Source organism: Pseudoliparis swirei, chromosome 17 (assembly GCF_029220125.1).
Source record: "Pseudoliparis swirei isolate HS2019 ecotype Mariana Trench chromosome 17, NWPU_hadal_v1, whole genome shotgun sequence".
NCBI lineage: Eukaryota > Metazoa > Chordata > Actinopteri > Perciformes > Liparidae > Pseudoliparis > Pseudoliparis swirei.
This window is the reverse complement of record NC_079404.1, coordinates 22,486,779-22,502,253: the sequence shown is the minus strand read 5'-3', so window position 1 is coordinate 22,502,253 and position 15,475 is coordinate 22,486,779. Positions and strand designations below refer to the sequence as shown.

At 46.7% G+C, this 15,475-nt stretch overlaps 1 protein-coding gene across 1 annotated transcript in view; it reads right to left on the bottom strand.

Annotated features, from left to right (window-relative positions):
• The window catches only part of LOC130207267 (pro-neuregulin-3, membrane-bound isoform), a 354,489-nt gene that overhangs the window by 21,506 nt on the left and 317,508 nt on the right, over positions 1–15,475 (bottom strand). The gene's annotated exons all lie outside the window — the stretch shown is intronic.

Below are 15,475 nucleotides of genomic sequence, written 5' to 3'. Positions count from 1 at the left end.
TGAGGACACTTTGAATACTCTATGAGGACACTTTGAATACACTATGAGGACACAATGAGAACGCTAAGAGACCACACTCCAAATTCACGGATGCAGAGTTATTCCTAAATTAATTGAAGACAGAAATATCACCATAACTCAGCATGAAACACGTGTTTTGAGACTTGTACTCGCAGACTTTTAATTTCTAACATCGTTTTGTTCACGGCAGCCGAGCAGACGTTTCTAACCATCCGACGGTTGCGACGCACCGGCTCTCTGGGGCCTTTTCCTTCGTATCTGCTTTGCAGATTCTGCTCCGAATTAGCATAATTACTTTAGCGTGATAAATAAAAACCAAAATTTGCAAACAAAACGGCAAAAACTCAACAGAACCCATTTACGTTACCCGGAAAAACACCTTCTCCCCTTCAGTTACCGCTCATTTCATCGGCTTCACCGACATCCAGCAATACTCCGGTAGACGGCGGTCGCTTTAAAAAAAAAAGATTTTTTAAAATGAATGCTACAGAGCTCGAGTACGCGGAGACGATGGAAGAGTTATGGCGCGGACGGACGTCATTAGCGGAGAAAAATGGCAGCTGTCTCGTTTGCTACGAACGAGTAAATCTCGGTCGCCTTCAGATACATTAACGGGGGATCGATCACGTTTTATTCAGCGGGGCTCAGACCTTGGGAGGAGCGCGGAGGTGACGCAAGGTGTTTGTTTTTTTACATCGAGGTGATTGAGACGGATTTCTTACTGCGGAGGTGTCGGAATGGCCATTACATAAAAAAGAAATAAATAAAAGTTCTTCACGGCTGCTTCCTCGTTGCGTTGGCTCGGAAAAATCATTGCCGGGGGCACAGCTGCAGCCACTACTCCGCATCTTGCTCAAGGGCATCCTGGCAGCATTCAGCAAGAGGGAGAGTGTTACTAATTCACTGGCACATCGATATTTTCAAGCCCCGGCTGAGGAATTCAGACTCTCGGCACAAGCTTACCGCTGTAGCCTTTGAGCTACTGATGCCCCACACGGATATTGCATAACCAATCACACATGCAGTATGTCATCCCTAATCCCCCAAAAAATAATCGGTGTCATCGAGTCTTTTACTGTGTTGTCGGCGCATCTTTTCCCTCTCTCCTCTTTTGGTCCCGTTTCTCTCTCCCTCCATCTATGCATAAGTTATGTTCGGCGATGCTTTGATGCCACTAATCGGCACCCGTCAGCACTTTGGTTTATTGGCCATAATTAGATTATTATTGGGAGCTGGGGGCCGTCCTGTGGGTACACAATGCGGCGGAGACCGACGGAAGGCGGCGATGATGAAATATGAACGAGGGATGTAGACGCAGGATGTTGTTGGATGTTGCATCTTCCCATAGGTAAAATCTATTCTCACTGAGAAACTGAGCGCAGCCGGCAAATGAATATTGCACGATAATAGTTGGTGGACTCGCCAGAATAAGTCAAAAAGGTCAACATCTCAGCAGATGGCCTAATATTTGGATTTGTGGGTCAAGCTCTAAAAACCTCTAGGATTATTAGACTCTTCCTGCCTAGTAAAACACACACTTTGCAAATCACCAGGGTTAATCCCTCACTGTACAACTGTTATGTGTCGAGTTCTTTATGTGTAGTTAGGCAGAATAATCTTTGTGTAATTAGAGTACCTTGACTAATCGGAAACTTCCAAAACTGACTGTGGGTACCTTGTTGCATTATAATGGGATTATTCCGAGTGATTCGTTGGATGCTTTCAGGGAAATAATGAAATTCCCGAAGTAAAGTCAGATGATACATTAGAAGCTGGTTGTTTGCTTTAAGGTGAGTTGAAAAAAATATATTGTTAAATCAATGCAATGCAATAAAAACACGTATAATGTCGGTAAATGACCTGCAATTATGAAGTAAAGTTATACTTGATCTTATAAGCCACTTACATTATAAAATGCTTTATAATGTGCGATGATTCCTGACATGGAGCATTATTGATATTTACGCAGTAATTACATGTCATTTAGCAGACACTTTTATCCAAAGCTACTTATAATAATTGCATTCAACCAGGAATACAAACTGAGAACAGCAAGAATCAAGAAAGTAGCAGTTCTTTAAGAAAGTCTAACTACAATAATACCATAGGTAAGAGCCTTTCAAGTGATCACTGAAGTGCAAATCTGTTTTTATTCAAGGTATTTTCAGAAAAGTGTTCATCATAACACATTATGAGTTTGTTTCCGACGCATTGTAGAAAGTATGACTGAAGGTTTTCACATCCACATGTTTTTAAGTGCCGTTTTTATTTGCAAAGTAAAGGCTACACCATCAGTTTCACCGAAGTGAGACCGATGGAAGACGGTTGAAGACACACACACACACGAGGTGAATAAGAAACACAAAAAATTCCCCTTTGGGATGATTCCATTTGGCTTCGTCTGACTTGCGTTGACGCGGAAAAAAACAACAACAACAACAACGGCGTCGGCTCACATCCACGTCAACGAGTTGAGGAGTTCAGTCCGTCACCTCCGCGACTTTCATGTTGCATTTATGCGGGCGGCGTGCTTGGCGCGAGGCCAATCATAAACACGTTGCCAAGGTCAACCAACCCTCCCACGTCCTCGTTTCGGACGCGCAAACGCACACGCACACCGACGCCACGTGAATAAATCATGCGTGTCCACATTGCGTCCGCGGAGACGTGACAGTTCTGCTAGGTCAGGTCGCTTATTCACAGCAACATGACGGGACAACGCCATTAATATTTCACGCCAAAAGGTATCTGGCGGTGACCTTTTTTTTGCACGTATTGGTGATCCCATGCATTCGGGATGTCTTTGCGGCTGCCGTGTTTCGAAGGTGAGCTGCTTTTAAAAGAGAGAAATCAATAAGTGATGGAGCTGGCGGTGAAATAGACTCGCCTCGCTGATAAAGATTAAAGTGTTTATTGCCTTTAGTGTGATATTTATGACTCGTACTGCTTGATGGAATACCCAGACGCATACAAAAAAATACTTGCTGAAGTGCTGATACAACACATGGGCCTGTCCTTAATCCACGTACAAGCAAAATAAATCTCTCTGACAAGAGCGCTCCAGTCATCCATCTGTCGACTGTGTTAAAGGGTCAGGTCCACCAGGTTGTAGTCAAAAAGCAACTCGCAGATAGTCTTTTTTTTGCTTCGCTAACGGTTTTAGTGGTTATTTAATTTTTTGTGTTAAATCTTTTATTTTCAAACCCGAGATTTGCCAATTTGATGAATCGGAGGAAAGACTACGTACGCTTCTGATGAGTTATATTTTTGTTTCCAATGCATTTAAATGAAATGTTTTTAGAAGAAAACGCCCAGTTCAATTAAACTCAATATCAGAAATTAGCTGCAGAGGGCAAGGGTTGAAATAACACTTGTTGGACAAGAGTCTGGCGGCTTAAAAAAATAAATACAATGTTATGTTTCCAATACATTTAAACGAAATGTTTTTCGATGATAACGCCCTGTTCAATAAAATTCAGTTTATTTTATACAGCCCGATATCAGAAATTAGCCGCAGAGGGCAAGGATTGAAATAACTTGTCGGCCGCGAGTCTGGTGGCTTTAAAAAAAATATTCTATGTTTTCTACGTTCCTAAATTCAAAAATGTTTTTATTGATAATTAATTCACTTCAACAAACTAAAAAGCTGCAGAAAGTACTGCGTCCTCCCGGGTGTTAGCATCGCCGTCTGTCGCGAGCCGTAGCCGATAAATACCGTTGCCTCTGACGACAAAAGCCACGTTAGTGTTTTTCTTTTAAGAGCGGCTTTACAGAGAAATGGATGGCGACAGCGCCGACACAGATACGCACACGTGGACATAAACAACGGCGGAGCTAAAATCTGCCGACTGGCTGAAGTACCATTTTACCTCCGAGCCCCGGGGAACGGGGACTTTAGTGTTTAAGTGGACTCCGTGACACGTAAAAACAAACGGAGGACGACAACAAATGCACGTCTTTTACCATCGCTATCAGCTTTTTCAAAATATTGCGATGGTAAAAGACGTGCATTTGTTGTCGTCCTCCGTTTGTGTTTACGTGTCACGGAGTCCACTTAAATACTTAAATCGCTCACACTCTTTTAACAGCGTTGCATTATCAAACTTTTCCACATGCAAGACACTCCAAAACTATTTTTTAGGATAAGTCACGTCTTTTATTTCTTCTTTTTCTATGCAGGGCCATGTTTGGAGTCATTCCAGGATTTTTTATTTAACGCTTTTGGACATATGGACGAGTCGGACCGATGGCTGGCACCGACTTGGAAATGTCCGTTACAGATATTAGGTTATGGTTTGTTAAATTGTTTTGCATTTGTACAATTAGGATTTAAACTGCGGGCCTTGTTTGAGGGCAGTAAAATGTAATGTTTAGTGGCAGCCCATTGGAAGCGGTTCAAGGTGGCAGAAGTTGAATGGACGATGGTAAAGGACTGAAGGCTTTTTGTATGAATGCTACACGAAACTAAAATCACGGATGCATGTGTAAGCTATTGATGGTTAGAACCGATAATCGCGGACAAGAGTTCAGATCAATAAAGTCAACGCGAGGCGCAACGCACCGTGGCATGAATGTCAAATGTGCAGAAGAACACAATCATTATATCGAAGCGGCAAAAGCTCATTACCACAAGATTAGGAACTGATAATTACATGTGCGATATTTAGCAAATTCGTAATTAGTAACCCGGAGCTTTTGCAGACCTCCTTATGAAAGGTAACTTCTCACTTATAATTTTTTAAAACAAGTTACGTGACAAATAAATCAACGTTGACTTTTCGTGTTTCTCACATTGAATTAACGGTCTACCGGGTGACGGATCGTTTTTTTATTCGACCAATCAACCTCGGCCTCCCGCCTGCCCTGTACGGGGTCTTTTATACATCCTAGTTCATTATTCCTGCATTGATTTCATGAGATATCCACAAATTACAGCGCATCAGTTATTGAGGGGTACACGGCCACTAACGCCCGCCGGCGGAGAAAAAAAAAAAAAGCGAGACAAATGTTCCGGGCCTGGCATCATCGTCATATATTTGACCTCCAGGGAAATAGCAAGTTTAATGATTTACAGTCACGTAACCCATTACTACTTTATTTATTTTTGCGTTATTCATCGAACAATACTAAGCATTCCTCGTGTCTCCGTATCGGCGCTAAGAGCGACAGGGATCGGACGGGACGGCTGAAAGTGCCATAACCGGAGAGGAGAGGATCAGAGGATGCAGACCGAGACCGTTTCCTCTCAGCCGTGAGCGTTAGACCTGCATAAATACAGGTTTTCACCGCCATCAGCGCGTGAAAAGTCTGTCATGCTACAGTAAGCATGCTTTCTTGGCTGGTCCCCGGCCCTTTTCCTTTATTTACCCACATGGTTTCATTCATCTTATTACCATAGTGACTGTATTTAAGTAACTGGAGCTTTTTGGGTGTTTTTAGACAGGTCATTTCTTGTCTTCTATCACATTCTCTTCCCCCTCAGCTTTCTGCTGACCTGAGGTCAACTGAAGCTGAAACACGAGGGGCATCAAACCGATGACATCATGGCCACTGGACTGTGCAAGTGACCATTGTGTCACATTTTTAACCTCGCCTTTACATTTTTACAGCACTGTTGTCAATCGAGACAATTGGAGCTGCGGTAATTCCTTACCCAAAAAATATGATAATGGCATTTATGCACATTATTTTCATCAGTCTGATATTTACCCCCCAAAAATGGTAAAAACTAACTTCCTTAGTTGTTCTTAAATCCCCTGGACAAGTGATTTTACTCCATACACCACACTAGTGGATGTTTTGCTAACGGCAGCCGTCGATCTCAGAAAAACAAAAACAAGAAAGAAATTGCGATGGTATGTGATTGAAAGGTGATCTCTGGGAAGACACCAGAGTGGTTTATTTCTCCTCTCCCTTGACTTTGAGCGGGCCTAATATTTTGTAGTCACGATGTGTTTCAGTCCCTAAATTGTCAAAATCAGCCGGATCTCACTCCCATCTCAGCGAATACAGACGCTCGTCTGATGCCGACTGTGGCAGCTGTGTCTGATTTGGCCTCGGCTGCTGGTGATTGGCAATCAGTCAGCAGCCGAGGCCACCCTTATAAAAGCTCCCACTCGAGAGTGGAGAGGGAGAGGTGAGCAGAGGCGCGTGTTTTGCGGTCTGCTCGGTGTCATTGTGTGTGCAAATAAATATGTCCGTGAACAAAACCTCTTGCTGCCTGGTGGATCCTTGGTGCTGGTGGGGGAAACCCACGGGTAGTGGCAGTAGACCTGCTACACCGACCCTCCGAGGCGTGGTTTGGTCTCTGGATGAGAGCGTTTGTGTTACGGTTTCGAACCCGCCACGGGGTTCGAACCCGCCACCTCTGCGTTCTGCTGCTGGAGTTCCTGTGCGCTATCCACTGCGCCGTCCACACGTTACCATTTAAACACTCAGGCTCATCTGAGCCTTCCTCCCTGGTGACGAGCTGACTGGGCGTTGGCACTGCACACCTGCTCTCAGTTACAAATCAACGCCAGAGACTACAAGAACCCGGTCTTCACTCCTGCTCCTCGCCAGATCATCCCATAGACTCACCTGGCAAGTACCAGGAGAGGCTTTGAGCTACATTGTTGCTATCCGTACTTTGTAGAGCTGTTTTCAGTACTTTTGCTGCATTCCTTCTGACACCTTTTTTCCACTCCAGACCTGCCGTGCCACGACCCCCTGCCTGGACTCTGAGCTACTCTTCCGAATGCCCCTAAGTATCGTTTATATCTTATATATCTACCTGAATCGTATGCTTAACAACAGCCTGTGAGTTTTATGGATTCAGGTATATTTATAGATATATGAGATATACATCTATTTGCCTGTTTGGACATTAAACGCCTCGTTAGGCATTACCTAATTCCCTGCCTTCGCAGTACTGCATTTTGGGTTCAGACACCACTCAGTCATAACAGATGATCTGGCCAAGATGAACTCAGCTAACTCCGGAGATCAGGCCTCCACCTGGGCCTCTCTCTTCTGCCCATGCTGCTATTCAACGCCAAGACAAGGTGCTTGCTGACCACGCCCGGCTACTTCGTGAGGCTTCTGGTATGATGCAGAGCGTTGCTGGGGAGCAGCGGACCCACTCTCAACAACTACTGCAATTAGCCAGCGACCAACAAGCCCTGCTAACTCAGTTGAACACCATTTCCACCCAGTTGACTGCTCTGGGTGCCGCAGCCTCACCAGCCCCGCAAGTTCCTGTCACTACAGCTCCGGGTCCACTTCCCCCTCCGGGTCCTATAGCCCGGGAGCCTAGCTTAGCTAGCCCTAAGCCTTATGACGGGGCTTTCACAGAGTTTAGGGGATTCATGTTGCAGTGCAATTTTGTTTTTGAGATGCAGCCCAGCATGTTTTCCGCCGATGCGGCCAGGGTAGCCTACGTTGCCACTCATACTACCGGTGACGCTCTTCGTTGGGTCCAGTCTTTCTTGAGCTTCAACCCGGGGACAAGACACAACTATGCCAACTTCGAGGAGGAGTTCAGGAGGGTTTTTGATCACCCCGTCGCCGGTCAGGATGCAGGCTCCCGGCTACTCCACATCAAGCAGGGCTCTCGCACTGTTGCTGCCTATGCAATCGAGTTCCGCATACTCGCGGCCAGCGCGGGATGGCAGGACTCCACTCTGCGCTGTATCTTTAGAGAGGGCCTCACGGCGGTTCTGAAGGATGAGCTGGTTAGAGATAAGCCTGCTGATCTCAATAGTCTCATCAGCCTTGCCAGTGATGTTGACGAACGCCTCCGTGAGCGCAGGAGGACCAGGGCACATTCACATCAAGGCTCCTCGCGTTTGACTCCCATTCTCTCTGGTTCATCTGAGACTTTCGGTTCAGACTCAGGTGCTGAACCAATGGAGGTCGGCCGACTACGTCTGTCTGCTGCCGAGAGGGAGAACCGGAGGACCAAGGGTCTCTGCATGTATTGTGGCCAGAGGGGTCACATCAGAGACGACTGTCCCAGTCGGCCAAAAGATTAGGCTCACCGGAGACCAGGGGATTCCAGGTGAGCCGACTCTCTCGTTCTCCCACATCCACCGGCCCTGATGGATTCAAGGTCCATCTTGACTGGCAGGGAGGGGCTCTCACAGTCGACACCCTCATTGACTCCGGTGCCGATGGGAGTTTCATTGACCATGAGGTGGCCAGTCAGGCTAACATTCCTCTCATTGCCTTGACTGAGCCCATTCCTGCTTTTGCTCTTGATGGACACAAGATCGGTCTTATTACTCACCAGACTGCACTCCTCAGGATGACTTTGTCCGCAATCATGTCGAGGACATTCGTTTTTATGTGTTGCCGTCCCCTGGCACACCTCTCATCTTAGGCCGACCCTGGTTGGAGTTGCATGTCCCCCATGTTGACTACAGTACTGGGCGCATACTTAGTTGGAGTACCGCCTGCTACGCCCGATGTCTCCGTGCTGCTACCTACTCCACCTCACAGTCTCCGTCTGACACTCCCTCCCCTCCGGACCTGTCTACGGTTCCGCCTGTTTACCATGACCTGGGGGAGGCTTTTAGTATGGACCGAGCGCGTTCTCTGCCTCCCCATCGTCCGTACGACTGCGCCATTGATCTCTTCCCGGACGCAGCCTATCCCGCTAGTCGATTGTACAACTTGTCACTCCCGGAGAAGGCAGCCATGGACAAGTACATCTCTGAGTGCTTGGCCGAGGGTCTCATCCGTCCTTCTCGGTCCCCGATGGCAGCGGGTTTCTTCTTTGTCAAGAAGAAGGGAGGAGACCTCAGGCCGTGGATTGACTACAGGGGACTTAATACGATCACGGTCAAGAACAAGTACCCTCTCCCCCTCATCAGTTCCAACTTTGAGCCTCTGCAGAGCGCGACCATCTTCACAAAGTTGGATCTTCGGAACGCCTACCATCTCGTCCGGATTCGTGAGGGGGATGAGTTTAAGACAGCGTTCAAGACTCCACGGGGGCATTATGAATATCTCGTCATGCCTTTCGGCCTCACCAATGCTCCTGCAGTCTTTCAGGCATTGATGAACGACGTGTTGAGGACATGCTGGACATTTTGTAGTTCTCTACCTGGACGACATCCTGGTGTTCTCCAGGAGTGAGAGGGAACACATCCAACATGTCCGCCAAGTCATCCAGCGCCTCCTGGAGAACCGCCTCTTCATCAAGGTCGAGAAGTGCACCTTCCACGCTCCCTCAGTAGAGTTTCTGGGATTCATAATTGAGGGTGGACAGACTCGGCCAGACTCACGGAAGATCCAGAGGGTGGTGGAGTGGCCTCAACCGACCAACAGGAAGCAGTTACAGAGCTTTCTGGGCTTTGCAAACTTTTATCGCTGCTTCATACGAGACTACAGTAGGGTGGCAGCCCCCCTCACAGCCCTTACTTCATCTCTGCGTCCATTTTCCTGGACACCTGCAGCCAGCACCGCTTTCGACACCCTAAAGAGGCGATTCACCTCTGCACCGATCCTGCTCCACCCTGACCCCTCAAGGCCCTTCGTAGTAGAGACGGATGCCTCTGACACTGGCATCGGTGCAGTTCTCTCACAACAATCTGACTCCGATGAGACTGCATCCCTGTGCTTTCTTCTCCGCGGTTCTCTCCAGCTGAGGAGAATTACGACATTGGCAACAGGGAGCTCCTGGCTGTTGTAGAGGCTTTGAGGAGTGGCGGCACTGGTTGGAGGGTGCAGAGTATCCCACCACTGTCCTGTCCGACCACAAGAACCTCACCTACATCAGGTCGGCCAGACGGTTGAACTCCCGTCAGGCACGTTGGGCCCTGTTTCTGGAAGGTTCAACTTCACCCTGACGCACCGTCCGGGTTCCAAGAACTCTAAGGCTGACGCACTGTCTCGAATGCACGCAGCGGAGAGAGACACTGGGTTACCGTACTCCATACTCCCTGCCACTCAGATGATTGGAGAGATCACCACGGATCTCGAGGCAGCGGTCAGGAGGGCTCAGTGCACTCAACCTGATCCGGGGACTGGACCCCCCCAACCGACTGTTCGTTCCTGATGCGGTCCGGTCCCAGGTTCTCCAATGGTGCCATGCCGGCCGGGTGGCTTGTCATCCAGGGATCACCGCACCCTGTCATTTGTGCGCCGGAGATTCTGGTGGCCTACAGTGGTGGAGGATGTTCGGAGGTTCGTTTCTGCCTGCACGGTATGTGCTCGAAGCAAGGCGTCCCATCAGTCTCCTGCTGGTCTCCTGCGCCCGCTTCCTGTCCCGGGTCGTCCTTGGTCACAGATTTCTTTGGATTTCGTCACCGGTCTTTCCCGTCCATGGGCAACACCGTTATCCTCACGGTGGTAGACCGTTTTTCCAAGGCTGTGCACCTCGTGGCCCTCCCTAAGCTACCTTCTTCGAAGGAGACCGCTGAGTTGCTCATGGAACATGTATATCGCCTACACGGACTCCCAGCCGACATCGTCAGTGACCGTGGCCCCCAGTTTACCTCCCAGGTTTGGAAGGCTTTCTGTAGGGGCATTGGCGCCACCATCAGTCTCTCCTCCGGGTATCACCCGCAGACAAATGGACAGGCGGAGCGGGCAAATCAGAACATGGAGACAGCCCTCCGATGCGTTTCTGCTCTTCATCCGTCATCCTGGAGTAAGGACCTGCCGTGGGTGGAGTACTCGATGAATACCCTTGTCTGTGAGGCCACTGGTATGTCACCCTTTGAGTGCTCACTGGGATACCAGCCTCCCCTGTTTCCGGCCCAGGAGACGGAGGTTGCCGTCCCCTCGGTGCAAGCCCACCTACAACGATGCCGGAGAATATGGAGGACTGTCCGTGCAGCCCTACTAAGGTCAAACACCCGTGCTTGCCGAGGGGCCAACCGTCGGCGCACCAAGGCCCCGCAGTACAGGGTGGGTCAGCAGGTGTATCTCTCGTCAGCTGACTTGCCACTACAAGTGGAGTCCCGGAAGCTGGCGCCCCGGTTCCTGGGACCTTTCAGGATTGAGCGTATCATCAATCCTGTTGCTGTGCGTCTCCAGCTCCCTTCCTCCATGAAGCGGGTCCACCCAGTATTCCATGTCTCCAAGATAAAACCCATCTCTTCATGTCCCTTGACACCTCCACCCTTGCTCCCCTCCACCACAGATGGTCGATGGGCATCCTCAGTGGACGCGCGGCGGCTAATGCGAGTGCGCCGTTGTGGTCGTGGGTACCAATACCTGGTCGACTGGGAGGGTATGGACCTGAGGAGCGCAGTTGGGTCTCCCGGGCCTCATCATGAGTCCTGAGCTCCTGCGAGAGTTCTACAGGGATCATCCTGATGCACCTGGAGGGTCGCCAGGGTCTCCCGTGAGGGGTCCTGTTACGGTTTCGAACCCGCCACGGGTTCGAACCCGCCACCTCTGCGTTCTGCTGCTGGAGTTCCTGTGCGCTATCCACTGCGCCGTCCACACGTTACCATTTAAACACTCAGGCTCATCTGAGCCTTCCTCCCTGGTGACGAGCTGACTGGGCGTTGGCACTGCACACCTGCTCTCAGTTACAAATCAACGCCAGAGACTACAAGAACCCGGTCTTCACTCCTGCTCCTCGCCAGATCATCCCATAGACTCACCTGGCAAGTACCAGGAGAGGCTTTGAGCTACATTGTTGCTATCCGTACTTTGTAGAGCTGTTTTCAGTACTTTTGCTGCATTCCTTCTGACACCTTTTTTCCACTCCAGACCTGACTACTCTTCCGAATGCCCCTAAGTATCGTTTATATCTTATATATCTACCTGAATACATATGCTTAACAACAGCCTGTGAGTTTTATGGATTCAGGTATATTTATAGAGATATACATCTATTTGCCTGTTTGGACATTAAAACGCCTCGTTAGGCATTACCTCATTCCCTGCCTTCGGAGTACTGCATTTTGGGTTCAGACACCACTCAGTCCTAACAGTTTGGTTAAACAAACACAAACGTTCCTCGACTCATTACACAATAGTTTTGTTTCAAAACGTACCTTCTTAATTAACGCCACATCCTTATTTCAACCTTTTCCAAAACTAAATACTGTTTCTTAAATCGAATCAAGTCCACATGATAAAAACTAAGTAACCCTAAATTGGAGGTTTATTTTGAAAAGACACTAAGCTGGCACATTGTCAAGTTGAGCAGAGTGAAAATGGAAAATGTATCTACACACATATATAATATCTACCTATATATCTATATGTATATATATATCTATATCGTTTGGGAGTGATAATAACAAAAGTTGAGAGGTGTGTAAATGGAAACTTTATCTACCTTCGCCACATGTAAAAGACAACTGAATGACATCAATGTCAACTGCTATCACAGCTGTCCAAGGTGTGTGTATATACAGGACTCTCAGAAAATTAGAATATTGTGATAAAGTTCTTTATTTTCTGTAATGCAATTAAAAAAACAAAAATGTCATGCATTCTGGATTCATTACAAATCAACTGAAATATTGCAAGCCTTTTATTCTTTTAATATTGCTGATTATGGCTTACAGCTTAAGAAAACTCTAAAATCCTATCTCATACAATTTTAATATTTCCTCAGACCAAGTAAAAAAAAAGATTTATAACAGCTGAGTGTTTGTCAAGGCTCAGGAAACCCTTGCAGGTGTTTCGAGTTAATTAGACAATTCAAGTGATTTGTTTAATACCCTACTAGTATACTTTTTCATGATATTCTAATATTTAGAGATAGGATATTTGAGTTTTCTTAAGCTGTAAACCATAATCAGCAATATTAAAAGAATAAAAGGCTTGCAATATTTCAGTTGATTTGTAATGAATCCAGAATGCATGACATTTTTGTTTTTTTAATTGCATTACAGAAAATAAAGAACTTCATCACAATATTCTAATTTTCTGAGACAGTCCTGTATATATGTACATACATATATATATACATACATACATATATATATATATCCATACATACATATATATATATATTATATAATATATATAAATATTGGTGGCCACATGACAGACTGACTAGACAGTGAAATGCTCCCCTCCCCCTTTTTGGCCAAGCTATAAATAAATATATAAAAGATGTATAACGAGGAAGGCAGGATCCAAGAGCTCTTGAATATAAGCTGTGTTTTATTAAGCCGTGTGGGTGGTGATGGCCTGGGTGGAGAGATCTTAACCTTCAGACACTTTTCTAATTTTAACCTCAGAAACTGACTCTATAAATCATGCATCGGGCCACGGGTTCTCTGGGAAACAACTCCCATGGGGTTAGGCTGAGCGTTCGGTTTAAACCCAATATTAAAATGGATTGTGCACACACGGCATGTCTTGGTTTCTCCGTGTCTACGGAAGTACGTGTCGGCCATTAATCTACTTCTGTGACGTCAACGTATCCTCACGCAACGGTTCATACGATAGCTGACGAAAAGTCACTCATTTTCTTCAGGTTTGATTGCTGAATTATAACTTCTATTTCATTGCGTCCAGTACAACACCTTTTAACGATGCTCTTATTAATAAACGCGTCACCGAAGTGAAATATTTCCAAAAGTTGGGACATTACAAACTTCGTAAAGATACAATTTCACGGCAGGAGTTTTGTACTTTGCTCGCTCCATGAAATCGATTGGTGTTTATGTGGTCGACATTTTTAATAACATTTTTAATAATGCACCTCATTACAACTCGGGACTTATTTCTCTAGTTCTCGTCATAATCTCTTATTGTTTCTAAGGAGTCTTGAACACAGTGAACTTGTAATAATGAAGTCTGAGTGGGTAAAAAAAAAAACGAGAGGTCTTAACTGAAGCACTTTAGTTGAAGGTAAAAACTGAAGTATTATCGATATGTCTCTTTTTCTACTCCGGGACAAAGTTAGCAACTTTTAAGTTTGACAAACTTATTAGATCGTGGTGTTTTAGTTTTTTTTGCGCCATGTCATCTGTTGCCTTTTCCCTCCAATTTACGTTATTACAGTATCACCGATAAGAGTGACCAAAACTATAACAAATTAAAATAAAATTGCGTTCAGAATGATCCTTTCAAAGCTCAATTTCCAAAACAAATGGAGCCCTACATTGGTTTAGGCAGAACACCAGCAACAGCTTAAGCATCAGTTGCTCATTTCACCGTTGATTGGCCACCATCTGACTAATCCTCATATGAGCGGAGAGGGTGGATTTTATTCCTGCCGATATGTTTATTAAAAAGGAGGATTCATCCTCCCAACAGAAATCCTTGTTGCAGCTTTTGAATATTCATTTTTTTTAGCGCTTCCCTTCTCAGCACGCCAAGTTTTATCTAACCGCAGCCAAATCTAACTGTAATGATAAAATCCGTATAATATTAGAGTCCGACTGATATAATGTAAATCTTTGGAAGACCAATTAAACGACACAGAAATGTTATATTGTGGGAGGACAAGATGGCGCGGCTGTGTCCAGACGCCGTCGTGGTAGCTCCGCGGAGATTGTGCGCTCTTTTAGTTTTTGTGTTTATTTTTAATATTTTCTTTGCCACAAACACATCGGCACTAACAGCATACGAACGCAGCACACTTTTGGACATAAACTTTTGCGCAAAACAAGGGTTTTTGTCCACTTTTTCCATCGATCCAGCGTGGCCGGCAGAGATTGTACGAGCGAACCACAACAACAACAGTGGAGCCGCTACTACGGGAGGCACGAAAAACATCGAGGGAAACGGAGCGGAATTCGGAACAGACTGAGAGTTCAAGCCCACCGTCCACCTCTGCCCAGCATCCTTCTTGCTAACGTCCAGTCTCTGGAAAATAAGCTGGATGATGTTAGGGCAAGGATCAGCTTCCAACGGGACATGAAGGACTGTAACATCTTTTGTCTGACGGAAACATGGCTGACCCCGCTAGTGCCGGATCGAGTCATATGCCCAACCGAGTCCTTCTCTGTTTTCCGTGCAGACAGAACGGAAGAGTCTGGTAAATCTAAGGGTGGAGGGGTTTGCTTCATGACTAACAACAAGTGGTGCAACCCCAAGGACATTAAGACTCTTTCTCGTTTCTGCTCGCCGAACCTGGAACATCTGACGATCTCATGCCGTCCATTCTACCTTCCCCGGGAGTTCAGCTCGGTCATCACCACAGCCGTCACATACCACCACAAGCGGACACCGACGTAGCACTATCGGACCTACATGATGTGTTGCGTCGGCATCAGAACAAGTATCCCGACGGCTGTGGTGGTGGCTGGGGACTTTAATAGGCAAACCTAAAAAATTCATGCCGAACTTTCACCAGCACATTACGTGTGCTACCAGAGGAAAGAACGTTGGACCACTGCTATACGCCATTCAAGAGAGGCTACAAGGCTGTCTCTCTCCTCCGTTCGCAAATCGGACCATGCCGCCATTTTCCTGCTACCGGAGTACCAACAAAGGATAGCACGGGAAGCGGTAGTGACGAGGACGAAGCGGTGGTCTGACCAATCAGAGG